General features: G+C 48.2%; 1 protein-coding gene across 3 annotated transcripts in view; it reads left to right on the top strand.

The window, feature by feature from the left end:
* Positions 1-14,202: 14,202 nt before the first annotated feature.
* The window catches only part of pcif1 (phosphorylated CTD interacting factor 1), a 153,970-nt gene continuing 152,950 nt past the window's right edge, over positions 14,203-15,222 (top strand). Inside the window, exon 1 of one of the 3 annotated variants that reach the window (XM_048549792.2) lies at positions 14,203-14,316. The gene's annotated coding sequence lies outside the window, so the exon portion shown is untranslated. The remainder of the gene's footprint in view (positions 14,317-15,222) is intronic. The other 2 variants (XM_048549793.2, XM_048549794.2) reach the window with 2 other exon arrangements.

Here is a 15,222-nt window from a genome sequence, read left to right as displayed (position 1 = left end):
AAGCAGTGCCGGGTGGAGGCTGGCGCAGGGAGAAGCAGTGCTGGGTGGAGGCTGGCTCGGGGGGAAGCAGTGCTGGGTGGAGGCTGGCTCGGGGGGAAGCAGTGCAGGGTGGAGGCTGGCTCGGGGGGAAGCAGTGCAGGGTGGAGGCTGGCTCAGGGGAAGCAGTGCTGGGTGGTGGCTGATTGGGGGGTGAAGCAGTGCCAGGTGGTGGCTGGCTCAGGGGAAGCAGTGCTGGGTGGAGGCTGGCTCTGGGGGGAAGCAGTGCTTGGTGGAGGCTGCTGCGGTGGGGAAGCAGTGCTGGGTGGAGGCATGTTCGGGGGAAGCAGTGCTGGGTGGAGGCTGGTGCCGCGGCGGGGGAAGCAGTGCTGGGTCGAGGCTGGCCCGGGGGGAAGCAGTGCAGGGTGGAGGCTGGCCCGGGGGGAAGCAGTGCCAGGTAGAGGCAGATGTGGTGGTGGGGGGAAGCAGTGCTCAGTGGAGGCAGATGCAGGGGCAAGCAGTGCCGGGTGGAGGCTGGCGCAGGGGGTGGAAGCAGTGCCGGGTGGAGGCTGGCATGGTGGGAGTAGAGCTGGGTGGGCATGTGCAGGGGGACGCAGTGCTGGGTGGAAGCTGTTGTGGGGGGTGCAGAGCTGGGTGGAGGCTGGGTCGTGGGAAGCAGTGCCGGGTGGATGCTGGCTCGGGGCAATCAGTGCTGGATGGAGGCTGGCTCAGGGGGAAGCAGTGCTGGGTGGAGGCTGGCTCGGGGGGAAGCATGGCCGGGTGGAGGCTGGCGCAGGGGGAAGCAGTGCTGGGTGGAAGCTGGCTCGGCGGGGGACTAGTGCTGGGTGGGCTGGATCGGGAGGAAGCAGTGGTGGGTGGAGGCTTGTGCAGGGGGAAGCAGTGCTGGGTGGAAGCTGGCTCGGCGGGGGTGCAGTGCCGGGTCGAAGCTGGCTCGGGGAGGAAGCAGTGCTGGGTGGAGGCTGGCTCGGGGGGAAGCAGTGCTGGGTGGAGGCTGGCTCGGGGGGAAGCAGTGCCAGGTAGAGGCAGATGTGGTGGTGGGGGGAAGCAGTGCTCGGTGGAGGCAGGTGCAGGGGCAAGTAGTGCTGGGTGGAAGCTGGTGCAGCGGGGGAAGCAGTGCTGGGTGGAGGCTGGCTCAGGGGGAAGCAGTGCTGGGTGGAGGCTGGCTTGGTGGGAGTCGAGCTGGGTGGGCATGTGCAGGGGGACGCAGTGCTGGGTGGAAGCTGGTGTGGGGGGTGCAGTGCTGGGTGGAGGCTGGGTCGTGGGAAGCAGTGCCGGGTGGATGCTGGCTCGGGGCAAGCAGTGCTGGATGGAGGCTGGCTCAGGGGGAAGCAGTGCTGGGTGGAGGCTGGCTCAGGGGGAAGCAGTGCTGGGTGGAGGCTGGCTCCGTGGTGAAGCAGTGCTGGATGGAGGCTGCTGTGGGCAGGGAAGCAGTGCTGGGTGGAGGCTGGCTCAGGAGAAGCAGTGCTGGGTGGATGCTGGTGCCGCGGCGGGGGAAGCAGTGCTGGGTGGAGGCTGGCTCGGGGGGAAGCAGTGCAGTGTGGAGGCTGGCTCGGGGGGAAGCAGTGCAGGGTGGAGGCTGATGGGGGGTGAAGCAGTGCCAGGTGGAGGCTGGCTCGGTGGGGAAGCAGTGCCGGGTGGAGGCCGGCTCGTGGGAAGCAGCGCTGGATGGAGGCTGGCTCGGGGCAAGCAGTGCTGGGTGGAGGCTGGCTCAGGGGGAAGCAGTGTTGGGTGGAGGCTGATGCGGGGGGGAAGCAGTGCTGGGGTGGAGGCTGGTGCCGGGGGGAAGCAGTGCTGGGTGGAGGCTGGCCCTGGCGGGGAAGCAGTGCCGGGTGGACGCTGGCTCGTTGGAAGCAGTGCTGGGTGGAGGCTGGCTCGGGGGGAAGCAGTGCTGGGTGGCGGCTGGTGCGGCGGGGAAGCACTGCTGGGTGGAGGCTGGCTCTGGGGGGAAGCAGTGCTGGGTGGAGGCTGGCTCGGTGGGGGAGCAGTGCTCGGTGGAGGCAGGTGCAGGGGCAAGCAGTGCTGGGTGGAAGCTGGTGTGGGGGGTGCAGTGCTGGGTGGAGTGTGGCGCAGGGGGAAGCAGTGCCGGGTGGAGGCTGGCTCGGTGCGGGACTAGTGCTGGGTGGGCTGGCTCAGGGGGAAGCAGTGCCGGGTGGAGGCTGGCGCAGGGGAAAGCAGTGCCGGGTGGAGTCTGGCTTGGTGGGAGTATTGCTGGGTGGGCAAATGCAGGGGGAAGCAGTGCTGGGTGGAAGCTGGTGTGGGGGGCGCAGTGCTGGGTGGAGGCTGGCGCGGTGGGAAGCAGTCCTGGGTGGAGGCTAGTGCCAGGGTGGGGAGCAGAGCTGCGTGGAGGCTGGCTCAGCAGGAAGCAGTGAAGGGTGGTGGCTGGCTCAGGGGAAGCAGTGCAGGGTGGTGGCTGGTGCGGGGGGGAAGCAGTGCTGTGTGGAGGCTGGCTCGGTGGGGAGGCAGTGCTGGGTGGAGGCTGGGTCGTGGGAAGCCGTGCCGGGTGGATGCTGGCTCGGGGCAAGCAGTGCCGGGTGGAGGCTGGCTCAGGGGGAAGCAATGCTGGGTGGAGGCTGGTGCGGCGGGGAAGCAGTGCTGGGTGGATGCTGGTGCCGCGGCGGGGGAAGCAGTGCTGGGTGGAGGCTGGTGCGGGGGGAAGCAGTGCCGGGTGGAGGCTGGCTCAGGGGGGAAGCAGTGCAGGGTGGAGGCTGGCTCAGGGGGGAAGCAGTGCAGGGTGGAGGCTGCTGCGGGGGAAGCAGTGCAGGGTGGAGGCTGGCTCAGGGGGGAAGCAGTGCAGGGTGGAGGCTGGTGCGGCGGGGAAGCAGTGCTGGGTGGATGCTGGTGCCGCGGCGGGGGAAGCAGTGCTGGGTGGAGGCTGGTGCGGGGGGAAGCAGTGCCGGGTGGAGGCTGGCTCAGGGGGGAAGCAGTGCAGGGTGGAGGCTGGCTCAGGGGGGAAGCAGTGCTGGGTGGAGGCTGGTGCGGCGGGGAAGCAGTGCTGAGTGGAGGCTGGCTCTGGGGCGAAGCAGTGCTTGGTGGAGGCTGCTGCGGTGGGGAAGCAGTGCTGCGTGGAGGCTGCTGCGGTGGGGAAGCAGTGCTGAGTGGAGGCTGGCTCTAGGGCGAAGCAGTGCTTGGTGGAGGCTGCTGCGGTGGGGAAGCAGTGCTGGGTGGAGGCTGCTGCGGTGGGGAAGCAGTGCTGGGTGGAGGCTGGCCCGGGGGGAAGCAGTGCAGGGTGGAGGCTGGTGCCGGGGGGAAGCAGTGCGGGGTGGAGGCTGGTGCCGGGGGGAAGCAGTGCTGGGTGGGCTGGCTCGGGGTGGGGTGCAGTGCTAGGTGGAGGCTGGTGTCGGTGGGTGCAGTGCTGGGTGGAGGCTGGCTCAGTGTGAGTTGTACTGGGTGGGCTGGCTCAGGGGGAAGCAGTGCTAGAACTTACCTTTGTGCAGATGAGCGCCAGTCGAGAGGGGACTGGAGGCTTGGAGCCGAGCAGAGACAGTGTTGGACTGGGGTCTGGTCTGGGCAGTCAGACCACATGGAGAAGCCCCTGCACTGAGCTCCTGCAATGTAATGTTTATTTAGATTTTTTTTTATCCGACTGTAATTTCAAATCCTTTAACTATGCCTTATTTCTGACATTCTTTAAACAACGTAAAGTAACACAAGTATTTTTCTTTTTGTTCCTCTTTTGCATCTAAGATTTGTGTACGTAGGTGCTTGTATCTTAGAAGGCACCATAAGAGCAAACATTGTAAACTTCTGTACAGGAGTACATGTGACAACAAAGGATATTCTATTCTATTTATCCAGAAGTTATAACCTTAGAGATTCTGCTTCTTAATTAATTTGGTGCCTGGCTCCTCATATTCTCTAACCTCTTTCCATGCCCTACCTGTTATTGATTAGATCCTCCCCCTCTGACACTAAATACCTCTCTGTGCAAATGTCCTGAACTCTGGCACTAAGCAGGTGACACAGCCTTCTGAACTCTCATGTATTTCTGCAGAGTGTCAATCCTCCTAACTATAATATCTCCTATCATCTATGTAATCGTTTTGGGTCCCTTTATTTGAATAGTTTCCTATACCACAGGCTGTTAGATCACCCAACCTGTAGTCCTCACTCTCAATCGAAAAAGCTGAAAGAACCTGAAACCTGTTGGACAACTGCATAAGGCCTACGCTCCTGCCTTTTTGGGTTCCCTTTGCTACCCCACTCACAGTCACAGCCTCCTTTCCCTGATCGATAACTAAATTATCTTGCCAAGAAATGCTCAGTATTTGTCTGAGGGCGGTGATATATAGTATAAAAATACAGAGAGGAATATAATCAGGTGTGAAGAGGCAGTGGGTACTTTGCCCCCTTCCACATGATCGCAATCACTCCCCTCTCCCTCTCGACTGTGGCTAGCTTCTCTCCCAATTGCAATCTTTTTAGAGGTATGAATGATTTGTGAATTTGGACAAGTCAATAGCATGCATTCTAAGTTCAATAATCAGTTAGTGACCATATGAGTATCATGCAAATATAAATACATACAGTCTTGAAAGTAAGCATCTCAGTACACAGACAGCAGAGAGATCAGCTCCTTTTGTAGCTCATGAAGTTCCTTCTTTATGCTTCTCGATGTCCATTCTTGAGGTGACGCTTTCAAGGGTTCTGCATCTGCCAGAAAACCTTATGTCAAATTTTAAAAATGGAGCAAACAGAAGTCCCATTTAGGCCTCTGGCGTGGGTTCATTGATGATGCAAAGTAATTTGAATTGTTCAACACAGCCTGAACCCAAAAATGGTTCATCCAAAATGGGAAACAATCTCCGGCAGCCCACTATCCCTGTGATCACTGTCACTCCAAAGGAAACTGAGTCACTACCAAGTTTGGAGTCATTACTACAGACTGGATCCACATTGTGAAGCCAACCAAAGAGGTTATTTGAGATTTAATATTGTGTGACAGGATTAATTAACAACCTCAGAGTAATGGAATGCTTAGGTAGCTACCATGATCGAATTTTGCATCTAGTTTGAAAGGGAGTAGAATGGGTCTAAGAGTAGTATTTTAAACTTAAATAAGGGCAACTACATGGGTATGAAAGTTGAGCTAGTTAGAGTGAACTGGGAAACTAGGCTATTGGATAAAGCAACAGTAGGCATATATAGATTTCTCCTGTGAACAAAGATTCTAACGTTAGGACCAATCATCCACGGTTAACTTAGGAATGAGTATAAAGAAGGTAGAATGGTAGAGAATGAAGATAGGATTATGCAGGGGTAAGAAATCAGACTACGAAAAGAAGCTAACTGGAAATGTAAAATCAGACTGCAACACCTTCTACAGATGTTGTTACAACCTACTGGGGCAATGCACTGAAAATCAGGCCCCACTATTCTCAGAGTCACCAGAAAATTAACATTTATTGAAAACTACTGAAGAAACCAATTTTCCACAGTAACAATAATCATTTATTGAAACACTCTTAACTTTCAACAGTAGCAATAAAACAGCAGGACTTGAAATTTATGTATCTTAAACTTCCACACAGATAGGCAAAAAATAAAAGCACAAACATTATGGGAAGGAAAAAGAGTCAAAGGATCAGTGTAAAATCACAAAACTACATGAATTGGATGCATGTTCCTTTCCCCTTCTTCATTAATGCAATGATGTGATTTTCTCAGTGATTATCAGTCCTTAGTTCATTGGTTACTTGGCCGGACTTAGTCTTTTTGGTTGTCTTTGAGTCTTAGAGCAGTTTCAAATATATTTTTCCTGCATTCCAGCAGCAAATTAGAGACAGCAACTTCACAGAAATTGGAAGAGGATTGCTGCAGCTAGCTTTTCTTTGCTTCTTTCCAAAATACAAGTATTTTTTAAGCTCTGATTTGTTTGATCTTAAGCGGTTTCATTTCCACTTTATGTTTGAGCTGTTTAGCTGTAACTCAATAGTCACTGAGTCCAACGCCTCAGAACCTGGACCATCTGGTCTCTATATTTCTACAGATTTCTACAATTGCTGGACTAGTAGTTCAATTATTTCTGCCTTTCTTTTTCCTAATCTTTGATTTCTTGGTTCTGACAGACAATTCCATTTCTCATTTACTTGCCAATTCAATCAACATGGCCTTTTTCTAAAGAAAACTTTCTAAGTTTATCAGTGACAACATTTATAAAGTATAGGAATTAGGGAGTTAATATTAGTTGAGAAAATGGCAGATGAAATGAATAATATTTTACTTCTGTCCTCACCATTGAGGATAACAAAATTGTTCCAGTAGCATTTGAGGTGAGACAGAGGACCCTAGTCACAAGGCAAATGTGGCACTGAGCAAACTGACAGACCTGGGGTTGGAAATCACCAGCTCCATATAGACTACATTCTAGGGTCTTAAAAGAGGGGAATAGTGAGACAGTAGATTTATTAGTATGAATTTTCCATAATTTGCCACATTCTGAGAAGTTTCTGTCAGACTGGAAGATAGCAGCTATAATTCTTCCACTCAAAATGGGATGGATGCAGAAAACAGGAAAGCTTTGGTCAGTTAGCTTTAAATCTTATATGGGGAAAGTGGTAAGATTGATCATTTTATAGATTATATCTGCATATTCACAGAATTTTGGAGGTAATCGTGAAGAGTCAGCACAGCTTTGCAGAAGGGAAACTGTGTTTCACAAATTTATTGAAGAAGTAATGTACTGTGGATAAAGGGAAGCTTGCAGGTGTACTGTACTTGTATTTTCAGAAGACACTTAGTAAGTTGCCAAATCAAAGGCTACTGCAGAAAGAAGAAGCCCATGTTAGAAGGGGTAACATATTTATATGTACAGAACATGGGCTGCTTGAATAAAAATGGAGTATGCATAAGTGGTTCTTTGTCTGTTTGGCAGGATGTGACAAGTAGTTCCTGCAGGGGTCTGTGCTGGGGCCTCAGCTCTTCACAATTTAAATAATGTTTTAGGCAGAGGGAGCGAAGGCATGGTTATTTGCAGATGGAATCAACAATTTGCCTTCTGAGGGTAAGTTAGAACATAGTAAACTCGTTTTCACCAGAGCTTCAAACAACGAGGGGTGACTTCATTGAAGTGTATGAGATTCTGAATGGGAACATGGAAAGGATATTTGCTTTGTGGTTGTGTCTAGAATTAGGAGATTTTACTTTAAAAAGAATTAGGGATCATCCTTTTGAGACAAGGAAGGAATTTTTTTTTCATCTTTAGAACTGTCTCAGAAGGCAGTGGAGATAGGATAATTGATTATTTTAAACATGGAGGTTGGTAGATTTTTTTTGTCAATACAGTTTGTGGATAGAGTTCGTGTGGATAGAGTTTATTAACTGGTCCATGTCACAGCTCCTTCCTCAGCTACCAGTTCCCTTTCGTTACCTTTAATACACTTGTTTGGACAGGACATACACCTCTGAGCAGTTGGGATTAGAACCCAAAACTTTCCATTCTCGAGGTGGTGACATTGCCACTGCACCAGAAGTGTTCGCCTTTACATATTCTTTTTAATTCACTATTGCAACTTGAGCATTGCTGATGCAGCTACCATCCTAATAACTTAAAGGGTGGTTAAGAGCCAACCACATTTCTGTGGATCTATAATCACTTATAGGCAAGGATAGAAAATTTTGTTCCCCGAAGGGCAGCAGTGAACCAGATGGGTTTTTACAACAATTGACAGTGGTTACATAATCACCACTAGCCTAGCTTTTTATTCAAGATTTCTATTGAATTCCAATTTGCCCGCTGGCCATTGTGCAGAATATTAGCTTGGGGTTCTGGATTACTGATTTAGTGACATCATAACTACATCAATTTGTTTAACTCTTACATTCCTCTCTCCTCTTTAAATAAAAGATTTTGAAGATATACAAACAATCCTAGAACAGAACTAATGAAAAGGAAAAGATTTTTTTTCACATTCTGTGTCTTAGTTTATCAAACTGATTAGCTGAGCAGCAACAAAATAAAAACTGAAAGAACTGTGGATGCAGGAAACTAGAAACAAAAACTGGTGGAAAAGCACAGTAGGTCTGGCAGGATCTGTGCAGAGAAATCAGAGTTAACATTATGAGACCCTTTCTCATAAGGGTCACTGGTCCCAAAACATCAATTCAGATTTCTCTCCACAGATGGTGCCAGACCTGCTGAGCTTTTCCACTAATTTCTGTTGTGATCAGCAACAAAATTATAAATATAAAATTTTGCATATACCATATCTCCTGCCTTTCTTTAAACAAAAACAAATTGACCCAAAATAGACATATTTTGTATTCTTTTGGAACTCTTCATACCACCTCCTCAAAAACCTCCAATAATTTTTAGGAGCAACAACATTTTCACTGTTCAGCAGTCTAACTGCTGACCACTTACATCAACCCATTCTATTTTGGGCATCCTTCCTTTACATGTCCTTTATGCTAGAATGGGCAGTTGTCATCCTTTTATCTTTGTCAAATTTACAATGCCCCAAAAAGAAAGGTTATCCATATAATATTTTATGGGCAAACTTTCCTCAGATTAGCCTTTGTATAGAACTTCCCTTACAACATTGGATTGATGCATCCCTATACCTACAGGACCTTTCAACGTCAATATTCAGTCACTAAAGTACTTTTAACTAATCTTTTTCTTAAATTTTCTTGGCTTCTCAGGTCAATAGACAACATTTATTATTATTCCCACTAAGGATATGATAAACCTCATTTACCTGGAAAACAGGTGCAGGAATCATCACCGAAAAGAACAAGCTTCTTTGGATCCTAACGCTGGAAAGTTGTGTGTAAGAGTTTTCAGAATGTAAAATTTCTTCAAATTTTATTTAGAGTCATGGAGATATAGAGCACAGTACAGCCTCTTTGGTCCAACTCGTTCATGCCGACCAGATACCCTAAGTTAATTTATTCCCATTTGCCAGAATTTGGTCCATATCCCTCCAAACCCTTTATATTCATATACCCATCCAGTTGGGTTTTCAATGTTGTAATTGTTCCAGCCTCCACCACTTCCTTTGGCAGTTCATTCCATGCACGCACCATCCTCTGCATGAAAAGGACGCCCCTTAGGTCCCTTTTAAATCATTCCCCTCTCCCTTAAACCTATCCCCTCTAGTTTTGGACTCCCTTAACCTGGAGAAAAGACCTAGTCTATTCACTCTATCCATGTCCCTCATGATTTTATAAGCTTCTACAAAGTCACCCCTCAGCCTCCAATCCACCAGGGAAAATAGACTCTCCCTCTTCAGCCTCTCTCTATAGCTCCAATCCTAGTAACATTCTTGTGAATCTTTTCTGAACCCTTTCAAGTTTAATGACATCTTTCCTATAGCAGGGAGACAGCACTGAACTCGGTATTCCAAAAGTGGCCTAACCAGTGTCCGTTTGCTCTCAAGATTTCTTCAGTCGCATCACAGTACTCAGTTTCAACATGTCATTACTGGCATTAGGTCTAGTTTGAGTGCAGGACTATTTTAGTTGTCATTAGGCCTTAATGTGGTAGTAAGTTGGAAATCCGTTGTACAGAGTGGTCACAAAAAAAAAGCTTTTAAGAAGTATAGAAAGAATCGCCAAGTTACCTGAACCAGGATGACAGAAAGCACTGACCAGATCTTGATTTTTAACAAGATTGTTTATTACAAGTAATTAGAACCAGGCTACAGTTAATAATTATGAACCATCAGCATACAACGCTAATCCTTTATAAATTCTTCGCACTTACAGACACACACACAAAAACACAGACAAATAGGTGCTACGGATGAACAGGAAAACACTTCAGAGGTCTCCGTTCACAAGATCTGCTGAAGAAGATACTGAGAAGCCTTCAGATCTCCATAGACTCTGTGGCTGTCTCTGTAGTAAAAAAACACTTTAAACCCAAAGAAAACGAGTTTACTTTTTCTTTCAGCATTTGCTGGAAACTGTGACCACTAATTGAGGAGTGAGAGACTCTGTGCAAATGCAAACCAGTCAATTAATTCCTCTTACAAGCCAGAAAAAGCAAGCAGAAAAAGAAGATTGAGAAGTAATGTTCTGACCAGTGTTAAGTTTACCACTACACTGCTTTTCCAGTCTTTCCCTCTATTCATAATACACAAATGCTTTTCTCCTCGCTGTCAGTGTGCAAGGGAGTCACAATTTTAACTAGTAAAGTTATACACCGACAGCATTCATGGTTGTTTGCTGTAGATAGCGTCCATTTATTTGAAATAAATAGTGATTCTTTGCAAAGTACTGAAACCTAGTCCGTGCTTTTGCTTAAAATTTTGTTGAAAACATCCATTCTTTTCTTTTGCATCATCTGCTTGTTTAGGTGGTATCAAAAATACTTCTGTTTGAAATTTTTCTCCCTGCAAAAAAAAGCTGTTTTTATACTGATGTAACTTCTCAGGACTATGTTTCTAGTACCACTCCGACCCACAAGATCACGTTTCTTGCAGTGGGGGACCTACTCTAATATCTTGATCAACAAATTTTTCATTGACGTCCTGAGTTGTGCTTCAGACGGAACACATATTCTGTATACACCAATCTGAGAGATAAAGCTCACTTCCCCCTATGCAGTAACTCTGATCCCACCATATCCTTTCCAGATTTCCAACTCTTTTGTTTAGCAACCTTTGTTAACATTTCTCCTAATTTGTTTGTAGCCACTAAAACCTTTCAGTTATATGGTTTCTATGGTATTCACAACCTTCTCCATTGATCTTGTCAAAATAGGCCCTTCAATTGCTCTCCTACCTTGTTCTGGACTAACACTACAAGGCTGCCTCACCTCTGATCAAAATTCTTTTCACCAGTTTGCAATCTTTTCACTGGACCACATCAGCTTCTAAGAGTGCTTTTAAACTGTTACCTGCATTTGCTGACCTTCCACAACTTCACCTCAATTTTGCAAATCCCTTGATCTTATCTCCTCTCATGTGTAGCAAGACCTGGACAACATCCAGACTTGACTTGATAAACAGTAAGAAACATTTGGGTCACATAAGTGCCAGGAAATGATCACCTTGAACAAATGACAATGTAACTATCACTCAATGACATTTATGATCACCAGATCCCCCATTAGCAATAGATATACTGTAGCTACAAAAGCACATCAGGGACTGGGAATTCTGTGGTGAGTAACTCACTTCCCAACTCCCCAAAACCTGTCCACCAGCTACAAGGCACAAATCAGGAGTGTGATGCAATACTGCCCATTTGCCTAGATGGGCACAACTCCAACAATACTCAAGAAACTGAACAGTATCCAGGACAAAACATCCCATTTGTCTGCCACCAGGACCATAACCTTCAACATTCAGTCCCGTCACCAACAATATACATCATCTACAAAATGCAATGCAGCAGCTCATCAAGACTTTGACAGCATTTTCGTGATCTGTGATCATTTCCATTTAGAAGGACACCAGCAGCAGATAAATGGGAACATCATCATCTGCATACTGGATCTATGCCAAACAGTGAGACAGAAACCAAGACACCTTTCTTTGTTCATATAGTTTATTCACTTTTCAGCATGATAGCTCCATCAACATGCCAGTTCTCCTTTGAAAGATTAATCAGTCATGTTATGAGACACTATTGGAGCAGATTGGAATTGAGCCCAGGAATTCTGGCTCAAAGATAGGCACACAAGGGCTCAGCCTTCTTTTTTATGTTTTAATCAACCTATCAAGAGATTTTACTGCACACCTCTGAAACAGGTGATACCGAAATCCAGCCTCCTGAGTTCAGATGTAGGGACATTACCACTGTACCAAATGGGGCCAAAGAACTACTTTTCCAATCAATTATGATAATTTAACCCCGATCATCTACAAAGTAATTGCCATATTAACACGGCACTGTTGGTCTCTCTGCAACCCTGCACTTTGTTCCTTTTCAGATAGCAGCCCAATTCCCTTTTAAATGCTTTGATTGAACCTGTCTCCACCACACTCTCAGGCAGGGCATTCTATACCTAACCACTTGCTACATGTCAGGGTTTTTCTCATATCACTATTGCTTCTTTTACCAATTACTTCAAACTTTGTTCTCGATCACTTCATGAGTGGGAACAGCTTCTTTCTATCTATCCTCTCCAGACTGCTCGTGATTTAGAATACCTTTACCAAATCTCCCTCAAACCTCTCTTCTCTAAGGAAAACAGTTCCAACTTCTCCATTCTATCTTTATAACCAAAATTTCTTATCCTCAGAACTATTTTGTGAATCTTTGCTGCTGCCTTTCCAATGCATTCAGATCTCTCCTAAATGGATACAATGCTCCAGTTGAGTTCAAGCTTGTTTAAATTCCTAGATAAACGTTTCACCTTGCTGTTTTACTGTGTGCCATGAATAAAGTTTAGGATGCTGTACACTTCACTATACACTCCTCCTTACACTTTCAGCAATTTATGCACATTTAGACCAAGGTGTCCATTCCCTACACTCTCTTTGGAGTCATAACTTTGCATTATTCTGACTAAAGTACATCACTTCACATTTTATCAGAGATAATGGGAACTGCAGATGCTGGAGATTCCAAGATAATAAAATGTGAGGCTGGATGAACACAGCAGGCCAAGCAGCATCTCAGGAGCACAAAAGCTGACGTTTCGGGCCTAGACCCTTCATCATCTCTGATGAAGGGTCTAGGCCCGAAACGTCAGCTTTTGTGCTCCTGAGATGCTGCTTGGCCTGCTGTGTTCATCCAGCCTCACATTTTATTATCACTTCACATTTTTCTGCATTGAACATAATCTGTCATGTGTGCCCACTCTACCAACTTGTTTGTTGTTATCAAGTGCTATGCTATCCACCTCTCAGCTTACAGGTTTTCCAGTTTTGACATTGTTAGCAAATTTTGAAATCAACCAACATAAGGGGATTGAAGTCACTATCAAATGCTCTGCATCAGTGGTATCAATAGTCATGATTTTATGCCATAACCAGGTCTCAATGCCACTCTCAAAGCTCAGCATCACAATGGTTTCTCAGCAACAAACTCCAGCGCCAGCTTCATCATCACATATCTCTACTATAGCTGGCATCTCTCCGGAGATCTGCATCATTACCAGTATTATCAGTGCCTGACTTTAGAATCAGTCCTCAATTTGTATCAGTACCCATTACCAGTAATACCTTTCAGTAACATATTATCTGACCGATTACTAGTGCCAGTATTGTCCACTAGTGGTAGGCTGCCGGGTTACGAACAGCCTTGAGTGCAAGTCACCAGCTGCAGTTACTGCCAGACCTGTTTCACCTCCAGTCCAGAATGCAAGTCCCATTCTTCAGTGCCAACATTCTTACTAGTATCAGTCCTCAGCTTTTAGTGTCACCTCAGTGTTATGACCAGTCCTCAATGCCTGTAACCAGTTTCTGACTCACATCCACCTTTTTGCACCAGTGTCACCTTGCAGTGTCAGATTTCAGTCACGTTTACAAAAAATGATCATGTTTCAGTATGTTACCAGCACTGAAACTCTGCGCTCAGGCTCTGAACTAGCTCATAGTTATTGTACACGTGCTCAATGCTGTTGCCGATTTAAAGTGTGAGACAACAGCACTCAGCACCAATCCACAGATCTAGACCTCAGTACCAAGTCCCAGTACTGGACGCATGAGGTTGCTCCATCAACGCACCAACATCCCAGAGGATCCCAGATCTCCAGCTTGGCTTAGCCCCTGCCCTCTTGCAGTGGTCAACCCCTACCTAGCTGCCCCTGCGCCTTGGTCAATGCCGGGTGTCAGTTCTCTTGGAAGTCGGCCCCAGGTGTAACGAACCACTGGTACTCAGCTTCAGCTCTTGCAAGTCAGTCGTCCAGTACTCCTCTACTCCCTCTCATCAGCTGTCTGTAGTCAATTTCTGGTCATTCTACTCACTCCTCTCGCGCCAGCCTTCCTGCTCCTCTGATGCTGCTTGGCCTGCTGTGTTCATCCAGCTCTACACCTTGTTACCTCAGATTCTCCAACATCTGCAGTTCCTACTATCGCTACCACTGCCTGTTTGTTTTGGTGTCGCTCTCAGTCTAAGCAGTTCACCGGCTCGCACCAATCACGGGGAGCCTGACCCCGCAGCGGGCTCGCCGTCCAATCGGAATACGCGGCATCGCTTCGATTTGTCCAATCAAAACGCGTGTTATCACGGCTGGCCTGCGGACCAATCAACGAGCTCAGGCCAATCCAGCGCCAGCCAATCGGAAGCTTCGAGCGGCGCCGCCGAACATGCGCAAAGCGGCGGGGCGCTCCGGATTACAAGATGGAGGCGGCGGTCGAGCGGTGAAGCGGAGGCGGGATTGGGGGGCAGACGGATCGCTGCCGCTCTTCGCTCGCTACACAGTAGGTACATCGGGCGCGCACGACACCGATACACGTGGCGCAACGAGCGTGGCATCGCGGACCTCACCAGCGGCCCGCCTCGTCCCGCCGAGCCCTGTAGAAGCGGAGGAATCGGCGGCGGCGCAGCGTTTGCTTGGAGCAGGGAGCCGCCGCCATTTTGGGGTTTGTTGTCGTGGAGCGGCTGGAAAGCGCGGGCAGCCTGTACTCCATCTTCGCAGCCTCGCCTCCTGCTCCACACGCTCAGGCCAGTGCCTTCTGCTCCGAGAGTCTGTCTGAGGAACGTTTTGCAGACTGTTGGGGGGGGGGCTGCGCTGGCACCACCGCCGCTCTCTTCCCGCCCCCGGTCAGCGTTCGTGGGTCTGGCTGAGGATCTGGGCGGGCGGCATGACAGGAGCATGCGCAGTGAGGCGCCAGAAACACAGCGGCTCCATTGACAACGGAGAGTGATAGAGGGGGAGGGAGGGACGGAAAAGAGTGAGGGAAGGAGAGTGGGGAAGGGAAGGAGACACAATGGGGGGGGGGGGCGTGGGTAGAGAGAGAAGGTGGAAAGAGAGTGAAAACGGGTTTAGAACTGGGAGGGCAGGGTGGGAGGAGAGAGGATGTGTGAGGGGAAGGCGGGGGGAGAGAGAGCTGGAGGTGGCGAGAGTGAGAGTTTGAGGTAGGGGGAGTGACTAGCTCTTCCAGTTAGTATGTGGAAAGCTGACAGCAGGAGCTGATGAAATAGTACAAAGCAAGGGACCAGTTAAAATTTGACAGGATGATGCTGTACATGCGTTCTGATTTCTCGTGTACAACGGATTTAAAAAGTTCTATTGACTAAACAGTCTCGTTGCAATGTTTATCACAAGGCAGAGCGTCCTGCAGCTTTTTTCTTCTAGCCCCCTGTTGCAAAGTTGGGTAGAGTACTTGT

Source organism: Stegostoma tigrinum, chromosome 19 (assembly GCF_030684315.1).
Source record: "Stegostoma tigrinum isolate sSteTig4 chromosome 19, sSteTig4.hap1, whole genome shotgun sequence".
NCBI lineage: Eukaryota > Metazoa > Chordata > Chondrichthyes > Orectolobiformes > Stegostomatidae > Stegostoma > Stegostoma tigrinum.
Note: the sequence above shows the minus strand (reverse complement) of the source record. Positions and strands in the feature narration are given on the sequence as shown.